Genomic DNA, 27,980 nt, shown 5'->3' on the forward strand with positions numbered 1-27,980 from the left:
GCACTCCACAACGCACTGGTGTACACTGAGCAAAATATCATAGTCTGGGGGCATTGCAGCCCCATTGCAGGGGGGGGGACGGCCCCCAAGCTGCTGGAGCAAAGTTGCAGGAACATCAGCTCGGGATGCAGAGTCCTGGTAACAGTTGCTATGTGAAATATTCAGAGGTGGAATTTACTGTCACAGTTAATAATAGATGAAGGTTTTAGAATGTTTGATGCTTTACATTTTAAGCCGTTTGATTTATAATGTTTCAGAAAAGGAGGGGATAAAGCAGGGGGGGGAAAGGCAGAAGGCAAATGGCAGCGTGTGGTAAATGTGGTAAATGGGGATGGCCGGAGCTGAGACATGGAAGCATGGAAAGATGGGGCCCGACTGGGACTGATCCCCTCAGCCTCCAGAATGCATTGCCTTTCTTGTTGTTTTCTGTTTTCCTTAAATGGATGCATCTCTTCTCATTACTGACTTGCTGGCGCTGCGCTCCCTCGTGCAGGTGTACCTCAAGTGGTCTCCTTAAATAGCAGCACACTGTGCTGGTGGGGTGCACTGATTGGGAACACGGTGCCAAAACAAATAGAAGGGTCTCGTTCCCCTTCTGTGCCACTGCTGTGCTTGTATGAGGGCACAGACCCTGCTGAGTTCTGTGCGTTGGTACTGCCTGAATGGAAGGATGCTGGGTGGAGAGATGAGGGATGGAGGGATGAGGGATGAGGGATGGAGAGGTGCAGGACAGGGTGGAGGGATGTTGGGTGGAGGGATGCTGGAGGGAATCTGTGTGAAAAAATGTCACTGCAATCTCCTAAATGAGGATGTCCTCAGTGGGCTGATGCTCTCCATTCTCTAAAGGAGCAGAAAATGCAGGCACTGTGCATGGGCTGTGGTGTCTCTCGGTGCCATGTGGTATCTCCTGATGGGCTGTGAGGCCGTGCAGCACCAGGACGCTGTGGCCCACTGCTTTCCAGTTCTTTTCTCCAGCTTTTCCCAAATCCTGCAGCATCCCAGCCCCGGCTTGAGAAATGAAAACTCAATCAGGATTCAGTCCCCAGAAGGGAACAGCAAGAGGCAGCAGGCGAGCACCCAGAACTGGGCAGAGAGCTCAGCAGAGTCCTAATCCAATGGGGAAAGGGAATAAGCCATGTTTTCTCCCAGATAAGACTTGAAGCAACTCAGAAAAGCCAGAGGAGTCCTGAACACAGAGTGGGCAGCGCACATGTGCCCCCAGCCCAATGTCCATGGGATGTCCCATACCCCAAAAAGCTCCGCACAAGTGGCTGCCACCCACTCCCTGCACAGACACAGGAGGTGGCAGGGACACATTCCTTGCTGTTCCCGCTGCCCTCACATCATCCCCACAGGGTTTGGCATTCCCACGGGTCCCGGGGCTGAGCGGCCCCGTGATGTCTCAATTAGGGATTGTGCACCACCCCATTTACATATGCACAGCCCGTAAGGAGCGGAGTGTCATTTCTTTATAGGGCTCCTTTGACACACGGGGTAGCTCGCCTTAATGAGGGGGATATTCCACAAAGATCCGTTACTAATGGGCTTGAGGGCGGCGAGCAGACGCTTGCACAGCCACAGCCAGAGCCCAGCTGGGGTCCCACTGAGAGCCTGGAGGCTCAGCCCCCCCCGCTGCCCCCACTGCGGATGGGTTTTGGGGCATTCCAATGGTTCCTTGGCATCACAGAGCAATGTCACCTCCAGTCTTTGCTTGGCCAGAAAATCTGTTTGCAGAGCCCACTGAGAGGAAGAGCCTCACATTTCAGCATGGCAGCCCTTTCACCCATCCCTAAAACACAGCCTCAGCAGCTCCAGGAGGGGCTCTCCAAGCCAGTATGGCTCCAGCACCCCCAGTACACTGTGCTGTTTCCACTCCAAGCACCAAAAATATCAACATCCCCAACAATTAGCTGCGGGTCAGTTATTACCAGGAGACCATATTCTCAAAATCCACACAATGGCCTTAAAACCCAAACCCCCATCAGATAGGTTCAGGGAGCAGCTGTGCATCCCTTCCTACAGAGCCCAGATACATTCAGCACACGGATGCAGCCCCACTGCCAACCCCGGATCCCCATTAGCAGGAGGTGCTCTGTGAGCCCCCCACCGGCTGCACGGCGTTGACAGCACCGAGCAGAGCATCCCAAGGCACTGTCACAAGGCATTAAGCAGCGGTGCTAAAAATAAGCGACGGCAAAAAAATAAACAAGGAAACTGCAAGGCCCTGCCCACCCCCAGCTGGGGGCTTGGCTGGATTGGATTCCCTCCCTCCGCCCCCATATCACCCCGCACACCCTACTGGAGGGATCTGGTGGTGGGGGGGTGAGGACACGGTTGGTGCCCAAGGTTGGAGTGGAGCCACGTGCCCGGCTGCAGGAGGATGGTTGGCTTTGGGCACCAGCTGGTGGGATGCAATGAGCTGCGTGTGTCCCACTGCCATCTCTTGTCCCTGCAGTTCCCTGGGGGTGTAAGCACACAGCGTTGCCCTCGCTCAGCCCCACAGCCTGGGGAGCACACTGGGCCCCTCTGCCTGCCTGCACCCCATGTGGACATGGGGAATGCTGTCCCCACGCTCCTGGCACAGGATGGACTCCGTGTCCGCAGCCAGAGCCGTGCGCCCGCCCCGGTGCCTGGGCTCCGGCTGGAATGAATGCATGCACATACCTCTGCCTCAGCATGTGTGTTTGCTCTTCTCTTCCGCGGCTGTGATTGATTAAAGGATCAGGGACATCTGAGAATGGAGGCAGCAGCGGCAGCAGCAGCAGCAGCTCCCTTTGGACTTGGAGAGCTTCCTTGCCTGCTGCTTGCTGCTGCCGTTGCCTGTCAGGCAGCTTTTAATCAAGGTTTGCTTATATCTGCAAAGGCCTTTCCCAGAGGGATGAAGGGAGGAAAAGAGGGGGGGAGAGTATATTAACATGCCAGCCACCCTCCCTCTGCCTCTCCTTTGTTTATGGAGAGGGTCAGCGCTTGGAAACGTCTGACGGGGACAGGGATGGCGCTTTGGGGGTGCCGGGGGGGCAGGCAGTGTGCTTGGGGATGGGGACAGTGCATGGAGAGAGCAGGGCCCATCAGCTTGGTGGCCCTGGGTGAGCGGGAGGTCTCTGCTGGGGGACATAGGGACCATCCCAGCTGTTTCCAAATGAGGACTCAGCTCAGCATCATACGTTAGTTGTGATCGGCACAGCGGGGGGAACCTAGGTGCTGCCATCTGTCCCCACTCCTGCAGAGGGACACGGTCCCTGTCACCCCTCTCTGCCACAACAGCTGCAGCCAAGAGCCTTGAGGTGGCCACGTCCCCGTGTGCCATGTCCCTTCCGTCCCCAGCAGCAATCCTGGGGCTCCAACAGCACTGAACCCAAAGGGACCTCTCAGAAGAACAAGAAAGGGTTTGGCCATGATGTAGGGATGCTTGAACTGCCCAACCCCAGCAGCACCCATGGATCACCTGCTCCAAGCACAAACCACAGAGTCCAGGTGTAGGGCACCCAACCTGGCAATCTGATGATCCCCAGCCCCATCCTCTCCATGAGCACTGTCTGTCCCCGCTGCCATTCAAGCGCATCGCATGGGCTCCCCATGTTACCTTATGGCTCAGCTAATGACCTGCTTCAAGTACGACTTGAAAAACCGCACTTCTCACCAGCCATTAAACTGGTTAGGACCAGCGGGTCATGCTTTATTGCTTTAATAACTGAGTTTATGAAAGGTCGTCTCATAACTGATAACATGCATAATTTTTGTAACTTAATTAATGCTGCTAATATACTGGAGTCTCCATCAGCTGCTGTTGCAACTGATGTGTAGTTTGCATCCCGAGCGGGTGAGTGCAACCCGGAGCTCACTGTGCATCAAGGTGTGAGGATACTCTGCAGCACAGCCTCATCCCAACCCCATGGTGCTGCAACTAAGAGCACGGCCTGCAGTGACACCCTGGCTGCAAGAGAACTGCTGTGAGCATGCAGGAGTGGGGATCCCAGCTCCAAACCTTTTGGCCAACACCTGCAGCAAAGCTATTTCTCTACCTGCCCACATGCTCAGCTGTTGGAGCCAAGGGTGCATGCACTGCTTGGGAGAGTGCTGCCCTAGGAAGGATCAAAGCCTCTGCACCTTCAGCTAACCCCATCCCCACTGAGATGGGATTGGGAAATGAGTTTTGCCTGGAGGAGGAATTTGGGGCTGTGCCATGGTGGTTCCGCCACTGACCCCACTTTTCCCAGTGATGCTGCTGGCACGGGGCAGCTCCTGAGTGCCACATACCAGACACGGCCCCACAGAGCTCAGTGTCAACAAGCAGCCCCAGCACTGCATGTTTTAAGGCCAACTTCCTCAACAAGAACGCATTTTTCTCATTAGGGAGTGGAAAAATATAAAGGCAAACAGCTTCTCCCCAGCACCCAAACGCACGCACACCTGGAGGGCTGCAAACAGAGGCAGTTCCAGGGAGCAGAGCCCTGCAAAAATGCTCCTAAATGGGAGTGCGGGTGCACACAGCCAGCAGCACATACAGGAGCTGCAGCACACGCAGGAGCTGCAAATCCCAGCTCTGCACACTGCACTGTGCTGCTCCAGCTGCCTGCTTAGTTTTGCAAATTCTGGCTGCAAAAAGCCAACATGTCTGCTGCTGCTGCTGCTGCTGCACGGCAGTGATTGCTCAGTGCTGGTTATCGCCTGCCAGCACAGCACTGCTGCACCAGGGCAATGCAGGTAGATAGATAATTTCCCAGCGAGTTTTCCAAGGCAGTGGGTGGAATCTGCTTGCGTGTGATTAGATAGCTTGGCTTTTTGTTTTCCTTCAGAGAGAAGGGGAAAAAAAAATTAAAAAAAAAAAAAAAGAAGCATGAAATATGCAGCTTCCCATCCCCTCTGCCCTGCAACACAGCCCTGCACGCATCGCAGCGATGGTCCCTCCGGGACGCACAGCTTTGCCCACACTCTGAGCAATGATCCCGTGGAACGAGGCTGTGATCTGTCATCAATCACTGCGGGCGCTTCACCCTCCCTTGCACACTGTGAGAGCGAGCTCCTGGCTCCCAAAATCAAAGGGTGCAATGTGGGAGGGGTGCTGGAGCCCTGCGCAGGAACATGATGCTGGGAGCCCGCGTGCAGCCCCATGGTGGGAAAGGGAAGAGCCTAGCAGCACTGGGATCGCACAGCAAGGTGGCATCAGGACAAGCTCCCCAGCAGCTCTGCCCTGCCGGGGAAGGCAATGGCTGGGTTGAAAGCTTGTGCTGCCCCTGGGGAGCTCAGCACAGTGTTCCCATCCTGCTCCATCCCGTCCGTCCGTCCATCCGTCTGTCCACAAATACCAATTACGGTTTGGGAGAATGTATATCTGAGATGTGCAAATACAAAAGGCAGGAAATAAAAGTCATCTCTTACCGAAGAGGAGAGGTAACCATGACTACCTGGGACCTCATTTAAAACTGTGCCGGCCGCAGGCTAAAAGGCACCGCTTCCCATTGTTACACGCGTTTACGGAGTGCTTTGAAACCCCCGAGCCCCCCCAAAACCAGCTGGAAAGTACGGCTGGCAATGAGAAATGGGGCGGGGGGCGGGGAGGGGGGGGTGATGGGCAAGCTATTTATTTCTGTTTGCAGGTTGGTTCCTCGTTCCCCCCCCACTACGTGAGAGCTGCAACTTCAAATGAGCATCGCAGATGGAGCAGCGGCGCCGGCGGCATCGTGGCTCCGGCACCACGTGGCCCTGTGGCACAGCCACAACCAGTGACCGACACCCACAGTATGAGTGTGGCTACCATGTGCCCAGGGCACGGTGGCCACCGGTGCCGGCCCTGCCACAGCGCCTGCTTCCCCACAGGGCCAACTGGGGCATTTTCTGCTTTTTTTTTTCCGAGCAGGGGAACAACAAATGGTGAGGAATGAGTGATGGATCGCCCGTCTGCGTGCACAAACGCCCTTTGATCGGGACGTGAATGGGGCATTGAGGAGCGGGGCCGCTCCCAGCCTGGGAAGGACGCAGCATCCCAAAGCGCTGCGGTTGTGCCACGTGGCTCCTGAGCTGCCCTCAGCTCTGAGCTTTTGGGGACCCACTGGGAATACCCCCGCAGGGCCAAGGCACGGTGATCCATCGGGTAATGGATGGTCCCAGCTCCAACCTCAGCATGTGAGCAGTGGGACGCATGGATTTCCCACCCATGTATCAAGGATGGGTCAGCACCGGATAGTGCCACAACGATGCCCCACTGGGACACCCACACATCACTGCAGTAACAAACTGAGGGCTCAGTGTGCTGTGTGCCCCTGCGCAGGACTATAGGGAACCCATTGGGATGGCACAGAACCAACTGTCCCTGCACCCTGCAAATCCTCGTCCTGTGAAAGCATCATATAATGCTTTTCTGGGATAGGGAATGGTGCTGCTGGGTCTAGGGCTGGGGTAATGGGGGTGAGGTCTGGCATGAATGTGAGCTCAGAGAACTGCGCATGCTGGGTAAGCAGGCACAACCCATGGCCCCACATCTCGGGCCACAGCACCGGGCTGCAGGCGGGTGCCCAAGGCAGGAATTATGGTCTGTACAAAAGACAATGACAGTGAATCTTGTTACTGGCTTTTCAACAAACGTAATTCCTTTTTATTAGAAAATTAAAGGGTATGAAAAGCTTTCCAAGGCTGAAGAGCTGAAATGTGCTTTCATAAAATATGCGGCATCTGATAAAACGGATTTGCTGTCTGCCTGCCCTGCTGCCTCCCCTCCTGCTGCTGTTCCCCCTTCTGCCAAAGCACTGACCCCACTCTGGCCCCACACCCCTACATGGGAGACTGAGCCCACGGGGACCACAACACAGCCCCCCAACTCTTGTATGCAACAGCACCAGTCTAATTTTTTAAGCTGAACAGAGCTCTGAATGGCAGTTTATGATTGCAAGTTATGATTGCTGACCCTAACCATCCCTAGCCCTATCTCCCTAACCATCGCTCAGCCAGACCATGCAGCACTTATGGGAAGGTAATGAGAGGTGATAATGGGTAGCCAGGGCACTAAGGTAACCCGAGGTATGTCATCTCTTCCCTTTCATGCTTCCACTGCCCCCATGGCCCAAACCAGCTGGCCAGGCTCAGGGGCACACAGAGTGATAGTACCAGGGCAATGGCACAGCCCCATCCCTGCATCTCATGTGGGCACAGCAATCTCCACGGAGGGCTTTTAGCTGTGGTGCTGGGACACATCATGGGCACCGTGACACCGTGGTGACCATCACCTTAAGCTGGCAGAAACGCAGGGAGGTGACACAGCAGAGCCACTAATCCCAGCTCCATCCCCAGGTGACTCCAGAGACACCCGGGGGACCCAGGGATGGGGACAGAGCGCCTCCAGCCCGGCCACCGGGACGGGATGCAGGATGGCAGCACCAGCGCTGACACCACGGCACGGCGCGTCCCGGTGTGCTCCCTCCAAGCATCGCCGCACCGCAGCCGTCGTCCCCTCCCGCACGGTGCCCGCGTGCCGGCGATTACCGCAGGAAGAGCTGTAACGCTACAGCGAGCCTCGGCGCTCAGCCCCGCTACAAATCAGGGTCAGGCAGCAGCGCTGTTCGACAGAACCCGCCACGACGTGCTCCTGCTCCTAATGCCTTCCCCGGCGCACGGCAGGGACACGGAGCAGAGCGAGACGGGGCTGAGCGCGGCCCCCGGGGGTGTTTTCTCTTCTGTTTGCTCCGGTTTTACCTTTCCACAGCTGCGAATGCGGTTACAACACGTTTGCCGTGCCTATTTTTAGAGCTGCACGTCGTTTTTTCTCCATCGTGAGACAGGAAATGCTGGTGGGACCGATGGCTGCGGGGCCATTCGCTCCTCCCCGGATGGTGCCTTCGAGCAGCACCGTGCTCGCATCCTGCACCTCCACTGCAACCAAAGGAGGAGAAGTCCCCAATCCCCCCCCCCAGTTCTTTGCTGTCCCCATAGAACCAGGATAGTGTGGCAAGCCTGCTGTGCCTCAGTTTCCCAATGCAAGCCTTACAGTAGAGACAACAACCCATCAGCACGGACACGGCAATGCAGCAGCACCAGGCACGGGGCCGTGCAATTCCTTCCCCAAGCGTTTCTCCATTGCCACCATCCCACAAACCCACATATCCACAGAAACAATCCGGAGCCGCTGAGCTCCATCCCCTGAGCCGCGTGCCGCTGCCCGTGCCTGGCTCTGAGCGTGGTGTCGGCAGCCAGCGAGCGCGGCCGTGCGGGTACCCGCTGTTTGAATGTCAACACCTCATTTATACATCTTGATTGGCTCTCATCAGCCATGCTGTGTTACACCTGATTGCTCCGAGCCGGCGCGGGGTGCCAGACTGCAGCGCGTAATTTCATTTAATTGGCCCTCCATCCCAAGCAAAATAGAGGAAGAAAGAAACAATAAAGCAACCTCCTCTCCTAAAAGCCATTCAAATCGATGCATTTTTTCTGGTTGTTTTCCCTTTGCAGGTTGGAGGGCTGTGGAAGTCCCCCCGGCGGTGCCGGTCCCCATGTGCCCTCATTGCGCCCGCTCTCCCACGCGTGTCACGCTCGCCTGTGCTCCTTCTCCTGCACGTTCTAGCAAACCACTGAGGCTGAAATTTCAATTAAGAAAGAGAAATAATTACCCGCCGCTCCACATTTCCTCTAAAATGGTAGCCAATGCCAGCCAGCCGAGTCATCGCCTCCCGCTGCGGCTTGGCGCGCGCCGGCAGGCTGCCGTCCCAGTGACATTTTCAGGATAACACCGGTGGCTGAAGCCTGGCCCCAGTCCACAGCTCTGCTTGGGTTCGCCCCATTGGGGTTGCAAAAGGTCCAAAACTTGCCTGGAGGGTGCTGCAGCATTCTACAGGCATCCCTTCATGTCAGCCAGCCCATAATAGTTGGGGTAGCTCCAGGCCCAAGGCATGACCCCACTGTATGTCCCTGCGGTCTATCCCAGCCAGCGCACCTAGAGGTGCACACAGCTGCATCCATCGGGGGTGAGCCATGCACTAAAGGGTTCATGCCCAGGATGGTTCACCACCACACAAGGAAGGTTCATCACGCCGAGTGAGGAAAGAAGCAGCACAGTGCTCTCAGGTTTTAGCACCTTGCAGGGCTACTGTTCCCATTTCTCATGCAGTGCCTCTCCTGCTCCATCCCCCATGCACCCTGGGTGCCCAAGCAAGAAAACGGCAGCAGAATGATGCCAGGAGGAAATGGGTGCTCCCTGCCCCCAGACAGATACAAATGTGCCCCTGCCCAGCAACTCCACGGTAATCTGCTTGTGCTATCATGTGCTACAGGAGCTCTACCTTGAATGAATAGTAATTACGCTCCGACAGCCCCAGCTGCCTGAGGAGCTCAGTGAGTGCTGCAGGGATTAATGCTGCTGAGGAACGAGGTGGGGTGGGGGGCTCAGTGAGCCCTAAACCCAAGCCAACCGCAGAACCCCACTGCTTTACCCTCTGCCACCAACAAGGACGGCACCTCATCCTCTCTGGATCTGCACACTCTCCTTCCCCTAAACCCATGGGACCTGGTGAAGAGGGGATACAAAAGCTGGAAGCCCCGTGACCCCCTGGTGCAGCGATCACAAGAGCAGGAAAGCAGCAACCTCAGGCTGCAGATTAGCCCCGCAATGCACAGGGAGGCAGCAGCCCCCCCCACGTTCAGCATCTCACTGGGGACCACCCAGGCAGCCCCACATCTGCCCCTAATTCCCACCCCACTGTTCTAGGGGGGCACAGCACAGGGCAGGGGCTCTGCCCAAACTGCAGTGGACCACATTCCCTGCTTTTCATGGAGGAGACCTGAGCTGGCCGACAGCCCCCACTCTGCCCCTGCGTCCCTCCCAGCGGACACACTCCCAGCACAGCTTCCAGGCCTTCACCCCTTCTGCAATGGTGATTTACGCCCTCTGACCGAGCTCCCCTTTAAATCAGGCTGATCAATAGCACAATCAGACAATCCTTTTAAGAAACTATCTCATCCGATCCTTCCAGCCAATGATCCCTGCTCTGTGCTGCTCTCAGACACGTCGCACCGGGGCAGTGGGAGCAAGAAAAGCCACGGAGGCAAAGTTGGGTTTCCCCAGTCAGTGCAAACCCTCCTGATGCACAGGGGTAGAGATCCAGAAATGCCAACCACCCGATTCCAAAAGCCATCACACCACAGCCCCCCATGACACCCCCATGTCATCCCTATAAGCTATGGGGACCTGGTCTGGTTGGGAAGAAGTGGTGAACTGATCCCTCCGAGCTCCAGAAGGGCTCTACCAACACTGGCTGCATTTCCATTGAACTGCAAAGCACCGGGTTAACCAGCAGAGAGGGAAGCATCAGAGAACGCTTTACATCTTCAAAGTAAATCAGCTCCTGGAACAGACGCGCTCGGTGGCCGAGTGCCCCCTGCTCCTTTGTGTGCACACAGCTTTTGGCATTTATTACGCTGCTGGAGAACAGTGCTGTGCTCTCACCTTGAGGCTGTCCCTCACCCCCATGTCCCCATTGCCATGGGGTGCCCACATGCCACCCCCATGTCCCCATCCCCATCCTGGAGTGACACCGGAGGCAAGATGGTGGCTCAGCACCCCGCAGTGCCTTTGGGACTGGTGACAGTCATGGTGAAGGACATGCTCTGATAGGACTATGCTCTGCTCCAGAGAATGCAGCCCGGTGAGAGGCAGTGGTGTTAATGCTCTACAGCTGCTCTACTGCTCTACAGCTCCTATAGCACTGGCCATGGTGAAGGACACGCTTCTACAGGACTAATGGGGTTGAGGCTACAGCACGATGCTGAAGGACGGCGCGCGGGGATGACGAGCCAGGGCTGGCCCATCGAGTACCCAACCGTGAATATTTTTAATTATTTTTTCCACCCGTGTTTCATTTCCATGCACACTCACCACCTGGAAGCACAGCTCAGATGGGACCCACACAAGAGCACGCCCAGCACACAGGACAGAGCTGCCCCTCAGTTCCTCTGCGTGACCACAACCACCACATGGGGATGGGACATCCCTCCCAGCCACAGCGTGAGCACCTTTCAGTCACTGCCATGAGTGCAGTGGGAGCACCCTATTACAGCAGCCCCTGTGGTAAATGTGGTAGAACAGATCTGCACATACTGACAATGCGTTGGCACCAAGGATACAACCAGCTGGGATTTTCACTCTGTTCCACCACTCGGGTATGGTGCAGCCATGGCAAACCCATGGGTTTCCATCAAGGCAGGAATCCAGCAGAGCACACACAAGACCTTGAGCCAAGTGGATATCCATGGATCTCCATGGACATCACGGAGCTGTGGCTGACCCATGAGCCTTCTGAACAGTCCAAAGGCAGCTGTGTGTTGGCACAGGACAGGGACGTGTCCTTCGGGGATCTCCAGGTATTGTGCCAGCCATCCCCATTTTTCTCCCTTCGCTTGGGATAAAATGGGGGTGAGATGGGTTTGGGAGGAAGCAGGAATTGCCTTCTGCCATTTCCAGTCTTTGATAGGCAAGTGGGATGCGAGCAGAAATAACTCAATCAAGGCAGTGCAATTTTTAATTAATTTGTGGAGCCCTTCGCCAGCTGATCGCCTTGGAGACAAAAGGGAGGACTCTCCTTTAAGACTGGTGTGTGCCTGGTACTCTGAGCCTCCCCTTTTCACCAGTGCATCTCTGGTCTTGAAAGCTGCACAAAAGGAAGAATTCCTTGATCTTTTGCCTTGTCTTTTGCTAAGACACACGAGGGGGAGCTGGGCTGGATTCTTTTTCGTTGTTTTTTTTTAAGGATTTTTTTCTCCTTTTTATTTTGGAGAACACAAGGAACCTCCTCCCCCAAAAAACACACGCAGAGAGGGGTGGGAAAAAAGGGAAAAAAAAAAAAAAAAAAAAAAACCAAACCCACAACCTCAAGCCAAAGAGCACAGAGCGTTTCCCTGCTCCGCCAACACCTCCTGCCCAGCCTGCTCCATCCCCAAGGGGAGGGAGTTGAAAGGTTCACGCTACATCAAGCGGTGAGTAATGCAGCGGGAGGCTCCTGCCGTGCTCAGGGACGGCCCCTCACCCCCCGCGCTGCCCCCAGCCCACAGGGGGGGCCATGCAGACCCCCCCCCCTCCCTGATGCCCCTCCAAGTGCAAGTGCGATGCAGGAAGTTCGCAGCAGTGACTGACGCTGCAATTATTGCTGGTCGGCTGCAGGTTGGCTCTTGGTTCCATCCAGCAGCTGTTCCTCCAGCCAACAGCAGCTCCCCAGCATGGTGCTGAGATGGAGGAGATGTGCGTGCCTTGACAGTGCGGTCTGCCTGCCCCTAAAGGTGCCCGGGACCTTATTATTTTATTTGGGGATGGTGAGGGGTGTGTGGGCTGGGTAAAGCTTCTCAGGCACCAAACTCCTATTAAAGCCACAGAGTCACAGAATCTGGAAAAGACTGATTCTACAAGTCCAATCAGCCCAATCATCAACTCATCAGCACCGTGCCACCAAACCATGCCTCTAAGAAGAATCAATCACTGTGGTTGGAAAAGACCTCCAAGACCATGAAGTCTAACTATCAACCCACCACCACCATGCCACCAAACCACGTCCCTAGAAGTCATCAAAGGCAGCAGGAGCTCTGACACCGGGGCAGAACCAGAGCGCTCCTGGCAAAACCCCCAGGAGGTTCCAGATCCTGCCCTGAGCACTTTGGGACCCATGTATCCCTGTCCCTTCTGTAGGCAGCCACCAAATGGGGACAGTGGCCTGGGTCTGCAAAGCCTGGTGACATCTTGTGACCGCCCTAAGCACTGTGCATAAGGATCTGAGGTCCAAAATAAAAGAACTGAGCCCGAAGGTGCTGACACCTGGTGATGGGAGGAGTGGCAGTGATGGAGGGCCCACAGTTCCTGATGCAGCATTGCCAACACAGCCATCAGGGGTTCAGGTGTCTGGGTCGCTGCTTGGCTCCTAGCATGTCTCACCTCTCCATGGTGACAAGGCCACCCAGAAGAACCTGGGGGTGATGAGACCCCTACCAGTTCCCATCCTGAACTGTTGAGTGATGGAGAAAGGGGCACCTTGGGTGCGCAGAGGGTCTGTGTGCCTTTGGCACTGGATATCCCCACCAGCTGCCATCCTAACTAAGCAACATCACTCCCCCTGCACAAAGCAGGCATACAGCCTCCTGCACTCTCCTCTGTCAATATGGCAGCACCCATCCTGCAACCTGAGGTTCCTCCTATGGCCTCATCCCACCAGCACCCATCCTGCAGCCTGGAGGTCCCACAGAGACAGAGCCTCACAGGCTGCAGCGCTCCAGGAGGGGCTCAGCCCCACATCCTACAGCACAGCGTGTCTGCCCACCCATGGGAGCCCAGCATTGGGGTCCAGGGGGGTCCTCACCCCAATGTAGGGGCACCATGGCACGCAGCCCCAAACCACGCAAACGGCGCGCAGCATGAATAACAAAAGCAGCGATCAGTGACGGCTCTCCCAAGGGGCTGTAAGTTCTTCAATTAGAGCTCTCATTATAGGAACGAGAAACTCCACTCCGTCTTCTGTACAGAGAACACTTTTTTTTTTTTTTTCTCTCCCCCCTTCTCTTTTATAGAAAAAAGGGAGGGAGGGAGGGAGAGGAAGGCTGCATCTCTAATGCAACAGACAGGTCTGCTGAGATTCACTTTGGCTCTTATTTTGACTTTCATCTCAAAGAGCTGCCCTGGGAATCCATTAAGTCCAATTTAAATCGGCTCTCCGCCCTCACGGCTTCTCCCCGCCTTCTCCCCCCCCCCCCCAGCTCTCTTCTCCCCCTCAATGCAAACAAACACAAAGCGAGGGCCAAGGGCAGCCCCCCACAGACCCCCCACCCCACTTCCACACCAATAAACCCAAACCCGGAGAACCCCCAGCTGCTCTCTGATGCCACCACAGTGCTTCAGAGGGGCTCCCCTTCCCCACCATGCACACGCGTGGGGGTATTTCCATTTTATCTCTTTTTTTTGGGGGGGGTCCAGTTGGGGGGTTTTATCATTTTTTTAGCTCCGTGAAAGCCAGCATGGGGTGAATGGAAGCACTGTGGGTTCTGCTAATGGCACTGCTCCTTTGCAGCCAGCGAGGACAAACCCGACACTTCCTTCCATCCATCCATCCATCCATCCATCCATCCATCCATCCATCCATCCATCCATCCACGCCACCGTTCCAGCCCTGCTTCTGTCGGATAAGCAGTTTTCCAGCCCTCTCCCCCCGCCCCCCGCAACGCACACGCTCTGCATTGCATCCTATTCAGATGTTTTCAATCATTGCCATTTCGGTATTTAAAACAAAAGCGCGCACAGACCCCCCCCCCCTTCTCTCCCCCCTCCATCACCGCCACGCTCCGCTCGGAGCCCTCTCTCCGGGTTTGTTTGTTTATGGATGTCAGCAATGGTCTGGGGATCCATACGGGGGATGAGGGAGCGGGGAGGGGTGCGCGGTGGTCCCGCCGTGGGCTTTGGGAGCAGAGCCAGATGCTGGATGCGTGGGGCTCCCACCACCCCAAAAAGCGAAGGGAGGGTCGGGACGGAGCAGCGCTCACACGTGCAGACGGCGGCGGGGGCAGCGAAACGCCGCACCGCAACTTTTGCAAGTGGCCGAGAGCGCCCAGCCCTCCCCACGGTGCCGCCCCGCAGCCCCCCCGGCGCTATGGTAACTTCCCCAAAAGTAGCAGCAGGACGAGGCGGGCGCATCCTCCCTGCACTGAGATACAGTGCCCTGAGCCTGAGCCGCAGCTTTGTTCCGACACCCGTCCGTCTGTCCGTCCGTCCGTCGCAGATCGGTGGCATTTTGCTTTGGACCGGTTGCAAATTTCTTTATGACTTCCAGCAAAAGCTCCCAGGGGCAAGCAGGACACATGCACCCGTCTGCACACGCACACACACACACACACACACGTGTGCACATGTGAGTGCACACACATGTCCACCCATGCGCACACACATGTGCACATACACATGTATGCACATGGGTACGGACACACGGATTCAGACCCCCCCCCTGCAAACTCCACCACACACACACACACACACACACGAGTTGCACCAGAATACAAACAAACCCTGAAAAATCCTCCTCCCCACCCCCCCGGTTCTGCTACAGCTCCGATAAAAAGACAGCAAAAAGCACAAAGATGTGCAACAATACCTGCGATGCTCCGTGCTCTCTCCTCTCTCTCCCGCTGTCTCTCTCCTCCTCTTCCAGAACACAGTAGCCAGATTAGATCCTTAGGAAAAAAAATGTGAGAAATAGCACAATTCTCCTCTTTTTTTTTTCTTTTTCTTTTTTTTTTTTTTTTTCCTTCCCTTCTCAGCAGCCCTTCCGAGCTCCTTCACTAACCATTATTCATAGACCACTAGGGGATATAAGGTAATTAGAAACGGCCCTATAGCATCCAGCCTGAAAATGTAATGCCAGCGGTAGGAGTGGTGGAGGGCTCTGGCTGCGGGCGGCTCCAGCAGACAGCAAAGTGCGCGGTGGAGCGATAGGGACGAGGTGAGGAGTGGGGCGGAGGAGAGGGCGAGCGGCGTCCCTGCAGCGCAGCGGGGCGGCCGAGGGGCTCCGTGTGTTTGGGTTTGGGGTTGGTTGGTTTTTTTTTTGTTGTTGTTTTTGGGTTTTTTTTTTTTTTTTGGGGGGGGGGGGGGGGGAGGGATGTTGGTGGTGTTTGGGGGTTTTATTTTTAATTTTTTTTTTTTGGATTTTTTTTTTTTTAGAGCGGGTCGCCGTGCGCTGGGTCTGTGCGTGTGTGTGTGTGTGTGTGTGTGTGTTTGTGCCAGGAATAGCAATCAGCAGCGGCAGCACACAGAGCGCAAAAATGCCATCATGCAGGGTCAACAGAAAGCTGCAGACATTTTTTTCTTTCTTTTTTTTTTTTTTTTTTTTTTTGTAGGCTTAATCCTCCAGAGCGGGGGAGAGCAGAAAGGAGGAGGTTGCCACCTCCTTCCTCATTTCGATTTTTTTATTTTTATTTTTATATTCTTTTTTTTTTTCCCTTTTTTTTTTTTTTTCCCCCTCTCTCTCTCCCAACCTCACGGCGTCACATTAAAGCCCGCCAACCCCGCAGCACCGCGACCGGGGGCTCAGCGGGAAGGGAGGGGGGAACGGGGGGGAGGCAGTGCAATGAAGGGGGGGTGGAAGCAAATGAACAAATCACACCTGCACTCCCTGCGCCGTGCAGCCAGCTGCAGCCGGGAGGCAGCAAAAATCCCAGCACCGCGCATCTGCCGACTGGGGTGCACGGAGATGTGGGGATGGTGGGGGTCATCTCCGGGCATGATCGCTTTTTGGGGTGCTTATAGGGTAGGGGGAAGGAAAGGGTGAAGGTACCAAAGAGCAAACCCTCCCCACGCACTGCTTTGTAAAGAAGAGGAAAATGAAGCGTGGCGTAGCAGTGAACAGCGGGGGAAAGGAGGGTATGGGTGCACCCTGGAGGCATCACTGCTCCGGGTGCCACTGCGCCGATGGAAGCACACAGCCCTTCACTTTGCAAGCGCATAGCGTGCGATTTGATGCGCTTCCAAGGTGCTGCCTCCCCGTTCAACCCTGTGCTCTTGAAGGATGGCTAGCCAGGCCCTCTCTTTTCCCTGCTAATTACTCGTGATACCAGAGATCATGCAGTGAAACAGACCCAAAGCCTCCTAAGAGGATCCAGTGCCCGACGGAGCGCACTGCCTGCTCTCATCTCCCCGCTCCCAGCCCACCTGACACAGGGCTCAGTCCCTCCAGCTCAGACTCGAGGCTCCTCTTTGGAACAGCAACTCGAGCTGGGGGCTCAGTGCTCATCTCCCAAAGCACCGAACCCACATCCTTCATAAGGAAGTGCACCTCCACCATTGGGCACTGCGGGTCCCAGCATAGCCAGCCCAGTGAAGCCCAGTGCAGCCAAGTGGGGTAGAACCAACAGACATCACCCCCAGCTGGTTCACTGGGATGGGGGCGAGACTAAAGGATTTACAGGTTTGCACTACAATCACACTGATCCCATGACACGGGGTGGCAGTAGACCATCTTTGAGGTCTCTTCCAACCCAACCATTCCATGATTCTACGACAATTCCATGATGTGGTGCAGCTGGGCCATTTCCCAGCCGTGGCTGTATTTGAAACCCTGTGATTTCAGGGGAATCTCAGCCTCTCCCTTCTGAAACCGTGATGGAAGGTGGAAGCCCCAGGGCCCCACAGAGCCCCACATGCAAATCAAATCACAGCTGAGCACTTGATGCTCACCACACAGTGATTTTTGCCGGCTCCGCGACTGCAATTTACAGTTTCCCAAAGGCTGATTTCCTGATTTCTCAGCACTTCTGAGGTGCCGGTGCCGGCGTGGTGTGACACACTGCATCTGCCCAACCCCGTCATCACCGGGAGCCGCATCCAACCACTGTCTATCAGAGCAATTAATACTTCTTGTTAAATCCTCCGAGCTCCTCCAGGATGCTGCTGTGTGGTTGTGCAGAAGGGAAAGTTTCTTGTTGCAAAATCCAGCACAAATCCTGCACTGTGAGCACCCCAGTGCCCCTGGCATCCTCCAAGGAGCAAATCTCAGCCCCAGCACGAGCAGCACAGAGGGCAGGACTCACCTTGCCAATAGAAGTCAGAGGCTTCCCTGGAAGCAACCCCCCCTCCACCGGGGGCTAAAAAATAATGACTCATAGCAATGTCACTTCTCGAGCTGCTAAAACAAAGGCACTCCAGCTCTGGCAGTGTCTCGCCACTGCGACCTACAAAGATAAGGCTTCCTCCTGCTGCTCCTGCAGGGAGAGACAAGTCCCAGCCATGGCTCTGCCGTGCTCCGCTGGCCCTGCACCTCCCAGTTGCACTGGGTGCTCTCCAAAAGGATGCTCCAAGGGAATCCTATGGATTCCCATCTCCTCAGTTGGCCCTTTGGGCTATTTCTGATGAGCCTGATGGTTTTTTGAAGAAACCCTTCATCTCGTAGCTCTGGGGATGACTGTGCCTGAGATGATGCTCCAGCTCCATTGCATCACAGTCACTGTATGCAGAGCACACCGTGCTGCACTTCTCACACCAGCTCAACCCCTGCTGTTGCAGTCAGACTCCTGGAGCCTCAGAAACACATTTTCCTACTGCCTGTACTGCCACAGTGTTCACAATTGTGAACCACGGCCATAAGCATGGAGTCATCACTGCCTCCTTGACAGCCCATCCCCTTGCTGCTTGTGTCCCTGCTCCTGGTTCCCCCATAGCAGTTCCAAACTGAGAGAGAGAAGAAATAGGTTGGATGTGAAGGGGAAATTGTTCACTCAGAGGGTGGTGAGGGGCTGGCACTGCTACCCAGAGCAGGGGGTGCAGCATCCCTGGAGTTGCCCTTAGCCATGGATGGGCTTTGGGCAGCCTGAGCTGGGGGGGGCAATAAGCCCACAGCAGGGTTGAGGCTGGAGGGCTGTGAGGTCCCTTCCAAACCAATCATTCTGTGTTTTTGTGATCATTAAGGATGCTTCCAACTCAACCATTCTATCATTCTATGGTTCTGTGACTGTTAAGGTCCCTTCCAACCCAACCCAACCCAACATAACCCAACCCAACCCATTCTATCATTTGATGGTTCTACGATCATTAAGGTCCCTTCCAACCGGACCATTCTATGATAATATGATTCTGCCCAGCACTAGCTCTGTCCACTGCAGGCTTGTCCCTGCCATCAAGGGGGCAATTGAGAGCTTGGTGCCCACTCATCAGCTGTTTAATGAGTTTCTGCACACCGAGTCCCCTCCAACGCCGCTGCGCTCTCTTGGCGTGCTGAAACCCCTCATCTCAAAGGCTTTCCGTGGTGGGAGAGCAGCGATTATTTCTCTCAAAAGGTCTCTTATAATGGAAACCATCTCTCCATCCCTGCTCAGTCTCCTCCCGCCGTGACCCAGGCTCTGTGGAGAGGAGCTCTGCTCCGAGGCAGCGCCGTGTTTCCATGGAAAGAGTGAATAGCCGACTCTTCCCAGCGGTTTATTAGAATTCCTTTTACTTCGATGGAGAGTTTTAGAGGAAAGTAAAAAGGCTTTAATGTGGGGCTAATGGAGCCCCTGGGAAGTGCAGGAAGGAAATCTCCCCTGGAGAAGAGGAGGCGTGAGGAGAGGGAGGGCAACTTTCAAGACAAATTCCTGGACAGGTTGAAATTTTTTGCAGAAGCCATCTCAGGCAGCAAGAAATGGAAATGAATGTTTGTTTTATTTTTAACAGATGTTACAAAAGACCTGCCAGTAATTCAGTGAGCGATGCCGATCCGAGATTCCACTCGCTTTTCCCCAGCATGTCTTCCATTCCCTTCCTCTCCTGCTTGAGAAGAACGCCTATTTCCATTTAACATATCGTATTTAAAAAAAAAATAATTAAGCAACGAAATAACAATCTTAAGCCACTTCATTTCCACTCTCCCTAAGGCTTTGGTTTCAGTTTAAACCCTCGGTTGTAGCAACTATTAATTGTTTTTAACAAATTGTTCTGTCTCCTCCCACTTCCCAAGCCCATCATCTCTTTGCCTTCCCCCAGGCCCATTTTCTCCTCGCCGTTCCCCTGCTCCAAGGGATTGACATCTCTTGACTCTGTAAACTGGTCAGAGCACAGTGCTGGCCGCTCTCTGTCTGGGGAAATTCAGAATGAAGTCTTCTTCAGTGGAAAAACCCAGGTTTTGGTTGCAGTGAGGGGCTGGGCAGGGCTCTGGGCTCTGTGTGTGCCATGCGTGCGCCCATATATTTGGATTCCCACGGAGAAATATTGCAGGATTTGGCCAACCTGCAGCCAACTTTGAAGCTGATCTCAACCCAAATGTGACACCAGGGCAGTGGTAGGGGAAATGGGTGAAATATGGCATTGCCTATGGAGAACAGAGCTGGGAACTGGCATCAGAGGATCACAGAATTGTTTGAGTTGGAAGGGAGCTTTAAAGGTCATCCAGTCCAACTCCCCTGCAATGAACAGGGACGTCTGCAGCTCGATTTGGCACCAGCTGTGGGCAGAGGAGCTGGAGGCACAGCGAGCAACACCATGTCTCAAATATGTGCCTCTGATCTCGCGATGCCAAATCTCCTACAAATCAGCCAGTTTGCCAGCTTTGGGTTTAACCTTTGACAACAAAGCACAATTTAACCTTTGATGACAAAACACAAGCTGCAACGTGCTCATTTTAATGCCTAACCACAGAAAAAAGCTCCAATGCTCTCCTCCCCACACCTGGTTTTCCAAAGATCACCGTCCTGCTGCTGTCAGGGACACCCGGGCATGGAGTCTGTCTGGTGAACATCCCCCAAGCAAGGTGGGATCCAAGGTGATTTTCAGCCTTATCCCCATGCACGCATATCCCAAGCCTTGTATATTGAGCTGCGTCGATGCCTTGTTTGTAGGATTTTGAGCAGGGAAAGAGGAGACGGGATCTGGAGAGCAGTGTCCCCGAGCCCTTCACAAACCCTAAACTCAAATTTCCAGGCAGAAAATGGCACCAGTATGGAGCTCCAGGTGACAGAGGAAAGCTGGCCATGTTCACTGAGCTTCCTCCTCTCCCCGTTACGATCCTGCACCTGGTTAGCAACCGTCGGAAAGAGGTTAATCACAGCCCTTAAATCAGGAACCTCGTTGCGTTATGCTTGGGATGCACATCTGTGCTCTCCATGGCTCCTCCCCGGCGGCGCTCAGGAGAAGGCGCAATGTCAAAAAACACCCCATAAATGAGCCCTGACGGAGCAACATGCAACCTGGGCCATGGGATCCTGCCAAATCCTGCCCAGAGCTGTGGGTTAATGCGTCCTGGTGCCTGGCACAGCTGGAATGTCAATGAAAATGGGTTGGGTTTTTCTGGCTGGGCAGCTGTGCGATGGAGAGCAAAGGTGCTGGCACCCATGTGGAACCATGTGCACCAGCACTTGGAGCAGGGAAAGGCTGCGAGCGACACGCGCCCAGCTTTGCTGATGGCTTTCAGGCATTGCAAACCCAGCCTGGCTTTGCTATTTCTAGCCATGTCCCTGGGGATCTCACACTGCTCTCTCCGTTTTGGGAAAAACCAGCGTTCCTGAGGAGAGCCCGGCTGGAGCTCAGCAGCGCTCACCCGCACACACTCACACATGCACAGCCCAGAAAATGGAGAGGAATTGATCCTGGTGGTGAAATCTCTTTTGATCCAGCCCCATCCCTGTAACTGGATGCCTCCAGGTCTCGGTGCTTTCCATGCCCTCTCCAGGTGCCAGCTTGTCACATTCCCCTGCTGGCAGCAGGGAGGCTGACGCTGCTCACCGCAGTGTTTGCCTCACAAAACCAAGAGAAGCAGGCTGCAAACTCACAGCATCAGACCAGTTTGCAGCCTGCCCCTTTTTAATGAGCTCCCTCCCCTCGACTTGGGTAGGATGTGGCACGTGGGGACATGGTTTGGTGGGCTTGGTGGGGACAAGTCAATGGTTGGACTTGATCGAAATGGTCTTCAGCAATCTCAAGGATTCTGCCTCTGCTCCACACTGCCTGCGTGCTCCCGACCTCCTCAAGTGCCTTCACACCACTGATCAGCATCAGTGCTGAGACGCCAAGTCGCTGCAGATTAATCTGTTCTGTGCTTATCCTAGCACCTCTTCCCCAGCAGCTCTCAGAAGCATTAATTCATGCCCTGAGAGAGGAGCTCAGTGCTTTTATTCCCATCCTATACAGGGAGAAAGCAAGGCTGGAGGTTCTACAAATCAGAATGGCTTAGGTTGGAGGGAACCTTCAAGATCATCTATTTCCAACCCCCTGCCATGGGCTGGTTAGCCCCCATCGGATCAGGCTGCCCAGGATCCTATTCAGTCAGATCCCCCAGAGATGGGGCATACACAGCCTCTCTGGGCAACCTGTTCCAGCACCTCACACCTCTCTGAGTAAAAAATTTCTTCCTGATATCTAACCTAAATCTTCCCTCTTTTATTTTAAAGCCACTCCCGTCTGTCCTATCACTATCAGACCGTGTGAGTCAGTTTCCCTCCTGCTTGTAAGCTCCCTTCAAGTACTAGAAGACTGCAATGAGGTCTCCCCACAGCCTTCTCCAAGCTAAACAAGCTCAGCATCCTCCCTGTTCCTCCCTGGGGCCACACTTCACCCCAAAGCCACCTCCATCTCTGAGATGGATCCCAGTGATACTGGGACATCATGGGCTGCACAGTGTGAAGTGCCATACATCTTCCATCACCCTCACACTCCCTGTGCCTGATAGACGTGGGCCAGGAGACAATGGGGCACTGGCAGCAGCAGTCCTGAGCCCAGAACCAGAATCACCTTTTCCTTTTGCACGGCTGTGTGTAAGCCCTGCACTACCCTGGTCCTCCACCACGGGTGACCGCCTGCTCTCAGTGCATCTGAATAGATTTCCGCCATGCAAATGGAAAGGCCCCAGTGGGTCTGAATAGGAGCCCTTGAGGTATTATCTCAGCAGTGCCTCGAGGCAACCACCTGAATCCTTCCCTGACGCCATGGCCTGCTGCAGGAGCTCGAAATGTCCCCAGCGGATGGGGACTATGGGCAGATGGTGCCCCAGCCCTCCAAAAAAACATGGCATGGTAACATCGAGATGCCCAGGCAGGAAACTGGAGCTGAAGTTTTCACATTAATCATATCAAGCTCTATTCTTTTTCATCTATTTCAAGGCAAGTCAAAAAGAGGTTCACACTCTCCCCTGGCAAACCACAGAGGATGACGTGAGCCTGTCTCTTGCATTGCAAGTAGAGTGTGTCAAGCAATTAGCAAGTAATCAGGAATTCAGATGCGGCGGGCAGGATGCGATCCCTCCAAGCGCTGGCAGGAGCAGAACTCAGCCTGGAGTTCCCAGCGGGTGCGGAAGGCAGCAGAGGGAGCAGGAGCTGCTGGGGACCGTCCTGATGCAGCCACCAAGGACCCCAGCACAGCCCTTCCCAATGCATTTCCAGGTTGCATTCCCGCTGTTCCCATCTCCCTGCAGCATCCTCCCATAGCCAGCATTGCAGCAACAAGAAGCAAAGCAAACCCTTGCAGTGGGGACGTGCACCTCCAGCAGCACCACCAGCACCCAGCGCATCGTGGGGAGGGCAGGGGCAGTGGGTGGGGGGCACAGCCCCTTGGTTCCCCTCACCAAGGTGCTGCAGACAATGCCCTCTGCCAGCCCCCCTCCCGCCGCCCCTTTATCCAAGAGCCCTCCATCTGTCTCCAGATGGGGTGTTTCTCCCACTCCAGTCAAACCGATTCAGAGCGGAACAATGATGCTTTGTTAACAAAACAATTTTTGTGTGTCAAGCCCTCCTCTTTGCGGTTTTCCCCCCCCACCCCCAGTCCCCAGTGGGTCAGCTTTGTGTGGCGTCCTACATTTTGTTGTTTCTTTCCCATTTTAAAGGCTCCGTATTTCAGTACAAAAGGTGCCCGCGGAGCAGCTTTTATCTGCGAGGCGAGATGTGACACAGACGCGGATCACCGTTGCGACAGGAGGTTGTGATGCGGCGGCTGAGGGTGGTGTCAGGACCTTCAGAGTGATGAAGCATTATTTCCAGTGATTTTTGCCTCCGGGATAAAAATGAGAGCTGCTCCTATCAGCGAGCGGGAATCACCCTGGGGCTGGCGGAGGGAGGGCGCAACGCAGTGTGAGCCACATGCAGCCCTGCCTGGACCTGTGGGCTCAGCCCCATTTCTGTTTGCACAGCACAAACCTGATGGCATCGGGACCTGATGGCAACGGAAGGCGCTGAGCTGCGCTGAGTTCTTGGGTTGGGATTCACCCCTGCGCCCACTGCAGCGAGAATGACTCTATTCTCAATACATCTGCACTGCACAGGTCTCCAGGAAAACCAGCTTTTCTTTCCTTTCTTTTTCCCTTTTCTTAATATCTTTTTGTTTTTTTGCCCCTAAGCAACATGCACACAAACCATTCCACACACAGAAACCAACCAACCAACCAACCAACCAACCCACGGCTCCAAAGCAAACAGCCCCGCGCTCCTCGCAGCCCAGTGATGCGTAACACAAGCGGGGCCCTTTCTTCCAGCTCCAACCCCTCCTCCTTCCTGTCCTCAGGTAACTGCATCCTCATGGAAACACCAACACCGCTCTGCGTCACCCAGCTGCCTGCGGCCGGCACCCTGCAGTGTTTGGGAGCAGAGCCACAAGCACAAGCCGTGCCATGGCCCTTCCTCCCGGCACTCTCCAGCTCTGGTTGTGGCCATCCCCATCTCCCCATGCCCAGCCTGCAGCATGGGTATGAAACACGATGGGGGCAATGACCATCAGGGATGCAAAATTCCATCCATTCCAGGACTTGGATGGAGCATTGCGTGTGTGTGTGCTCAATGGGGACGACCACAATTCAGTCCATCTTCAGGGAGCGCACTGCCGCCATTGGGAACTTCTGAGTGCTGGGCAGCACCACAGCCTCCCCCTCCCAGCACCTCCAGCTGCGATCCAGCCCAGAGCCGTCCCTTCTCAAGGACTTTGAAGGAAGCATGGTGCGGAATTAAGTCTCAGTGCTTTTTATATGTAAAACACTGAATTTAGCAGCTAATGGCAATTCCCAGCAGAAAAGGACGGTTAGCAGTGGCTGGGATATTTATGAATACTTTTTCAGCACATGCTGGGAGGGAGGAAATCTATGGGTCCTGCTGGGAAGGTCTCGCTCAGCTGCTGCAAAGTTGCTGAATGGCTTTTATGGTGGTTCTGTCCCTTCTCTCAGCCCTTCCCCATACACGTGTCACCACGACATACCCAGGAGGACCCCCGGTGCCTCCATCCTTCCCTGGACACCCCACCAGTTTTCTGCCAAACCAACGCAGGGCTGTACCCGTGGGTGAAGCAGTGAAGCAGACACACACCATGCCCATGCCCAGCATTTCTGGGAGGTTTTTCATTGAGAACGCATTGTTTTCTCCCCAGCAAAGCCAGGGAAGAATTTACAGCCAGATCACTCTGCTTTCTCTTTCCTGGGACATAAAATCAGCTTTGAGCCATTGCTATCAGCAAAACACACGTTCCTCAGCAGCATTCAGGGTGAAAATATTCCCTCTGCAGATCTCCTTTTATGTCCACAACACACTGCCCCGGTGGAGGGCTCTCTTGCTAAGAAAAGCTGTGATAACTCCCAGCCCATCTCTAAGATCAGGTACGGGAAGCAGCATCCCTCAGTCCAGCTGAGATGTCCTGAGCTCTTCCACCTCTGCCTTCAGCTGAGTCAAACCAAAGAACAGATGGAGAACAACCTGCTGGTAGCATCCTGCTCACCCTCCCCGTCCTCCAGCCTGGAGGTGGAAGGGACACAGAGAGAGAAGGGAAAGCAGGGGGTGAGGGCAGACTCAGCACTTGGCTCCTGAGGACAGACAGCCCAGGAGGAGCAGTGCCATCCCACACGTGGGCCATGCACAGTGCACAGCGAGCACAGCGCTGCGGTTAGGCACCGGGTAGTGGGGCACAGCTGCAGAGCAGCTCATGGCTGCAGAATGCAGGCAGTGCCCTAAGGAAGTCACGGCTCTGCTGGCTGTAAGCCGCTCAGGTGTCTTAACACCAGGATTTGTTATGCGCTCGGTGCCTGACTCTGTGACCTTCACCATGTATTTTTTAGTGTTGTTCTCGTGCACGCGTGAGCAGATCTCCTTCCACTGCAGCCTCATCCTTTCACCATCCTTCCGGAGTAAACAACACCTGGGTGCCTTGGCATCCCTCCCCCGGGTGCCTCTGTCCCCAGGCACAGCAGGTCCCCCTGCTCACACTGCACCCAGGGACAGTCACACTGGGGACAGAGATGGAGAGCACCCACGAGCAGGTGAGGCTCCGCATCCCCCTTGTGCTTTTGCTTTCAAAAGCCACCCACTGCTAACACTGCTGCCACCAAGAGTAAAGGCAAGGAAGCCATAAAATCACCACAGCAAGAAGGGAGGGATGGGGAAAGGAGAGTCCTCTGATGGGAACGTGGCTCCTCTGCAGGAGCACAGACTCCCACACGCCCACAGCACTCACGGATGCTGGGCCAGGGGCTGTCATGAGGTACTCCCAAAACGTGCTGGGAGAGGGAGAAGAAGAAACGGGAACCACCTTAAGGGAGGGGAGCCACAAGGAGAACAGTTCAAAATGACTGCATACTTTCCCAATATCACCGCTCCACGTAAGCACTGCTGTCATTGCCCTTGGGACGTTGCACAACGGCGAGAGGGAGGGGCAGCACCCAGAAAGCCTCCTTGCTGCCACCCCGGGGGGCAGCCCAGCATGGCACAGAGATGGCACGGGGACATGAGCAGCACCTCCAGCTCCACTGCTGGAGGTAGCCTCGAAGGCAATGCTGCTCGCAGGAGCCGGAGCACTTCCGAGGGATTCCCTCCAGGGAGCAAAAGCAAAAAGCAAGGAACAGAACCCACAGTGCAAAGAGGAAAAAAGAGAGAGAGAGATATAAGGGCTCCATTCAAGCGCTCTCGCTCTCAGGAAGTCTCACGCAGAGCAGCTGGTCTTTAAGACATGACATGCAAGCACCAAGCGCTTACATTTCTGGGTGCTTTTCTTAGTGACGCACAGACAGGGACAGCCACTCGACCCCTGCGAGCAGGAGAAGGGCTGACTCATGCTGCCAGCCACGTTCCCGAGCAGGGCACGGTGCTCCAGAGAGCAGCACAGAGCAGAACAGCGGACCCAGGCTAGGACATAATCATGCACACCCACTTTGCACATAATCATGCAAACAACAGCAGATCTGCAGCACGCTGGGTGCTTGGATAGAGCACGCACAGCTTCTGCTCCCAAAAGCAGCCAGAGTCGGGAGGGAAACCTCAACGAGATGCAGTCCCAAGGTTTAACACAAGCGTGGGCCACCAGCCATTCAATAGGATGCTATGCTGATTTGCTGCTATCGGGTCTCCTGCCAGGTTCATCGCTGTGCCGGCTGGGTCCCGTCCAGAATGCATTAAGTGATGTGACTATTTCTGTTCTCATCACATGTTTGCTCTCATCCTCTCCAGGGTTTGCGAGGGAGGGGGGAAACGCGCATTCGTTATGGAGCATCTTATGTTTGGTGGGGTTTTTCCTTTCTCTCCGTACGTGTGTTGTGGGGCTGGCAGAGGAGAAGGGGGATTTTATTTTCCTAATATCCAATACTCGGGTATTTCTGTTAGAGGAGGCAAAGTCAAAGAAATGCTAATCAAATATCCAGGAGTGCACAGTGCTGACATCTGCACCTCGCTACTATATGGCCTTTCATTAGCATTACCTAAATGTACGACCATACAAAGAGCAGATTTCCTTAGCAACAGGGCTGCCTTCATATTTTCTCCCCGCTACCCCCTGCCCTTAGAAGAAAAATGACTTCAGCTCTTTTGCAGAGCGGTGCTCACAGCCACTCTGCGCTGTAGCAGCGCTCCGCGGCGCCGCCAGGCTTTGCTATATGCTGCATCTGGGATGCTCCACTCTCTACGCTGGGACCCGCGAGCCATAAAGCAACCTCTTGACTTAGCTCTTCTGCACAGCCTCCATAAAACTCCTTCCCTATCCGAGCATATGCAAAAGAGCATCCTCTGGATGACTTACGGCTCTGCATGCACGGCGGTGCCGGCACCGGCGGCTGCCCCAAATCTGCTCCCTGCCACCCGGTGCACAGATCATGCTTCCATCCATCTCTGCCCTGGGCAGGGAGCTGCCAGCCCCCCCCCCTCTCCCCGGATCTGGGCCAGCAAGACTGAACACTCCATCCTCCGCGTGCTCCCCCGGTGCCACCGCCTGGTGCGCTGGGCTATTTTAGGAGATCGTCTGGGAGCCTGGCACACGCAGCGCGCTGCCGGGAACTCCCTGCTTCTGTTTCTGAAAGCTGGAGGCTGGGATCCTGCTGGGACTCACCCCTGTGATTCCCAAGGGCTGACCCTCCTCTGACCACAGAGGGCTACACCACAGCTGTGAACTGCTCCCCAGCCTCCCCGTGCCACCGTTCCCTGCCTTTCCCACACGGATACTCGCTCCCTTTTCCGTTACGACAGGGTTTTTTGATTGCATGATCACATAACTATAATGAGACAAATATTTATTTTGCAGATATGGGTTAATCAGACCGAAGGTATAGAAATATTTCATGCGC

At 54.9% G+C, this 27,980-nt stretch overlaps 1 protein-coding gene across 3 annotated transcripts in view; it reads right to left on the reverse strand.

Moving 5' to 3' along the window:
* RAI1 (retinoic acid induced 1) overlaps positions 1-27,980 on the reverse strand; it is a 59,493-nt gene that overhangs the window by 15,444 nt on the left and 16,069 nt on the right. For all 3 annotated transcript variants that reach the window (XM_090151317.1, XM_090151319.1, XM_090151316.1), the window contains exon 2: positions 15,102-15,180. The gene's annotated coding sequence lies outside the window, so the exon portion shown is untranslated. The remainder of the gene's footprint in view (positions 1-15,101; positions 15,181-27,980) is intronic.

The sequence above is a fragment of the Phasianus colchicus genome, chromosome 16 (genome assembly GCF_987193195.1).
Source record: "Phasianus colchicus chromosome 16, bPhaCol1.hap1.1, whole genome shotgun sequence".
Classification (NCBI taxonomy): domain Eukaryota; kingdom Metazoa; phylum Chordata; class Aves; order Galliformes; family Phasianidae; genus Phasianus; species Phasianus colchicus.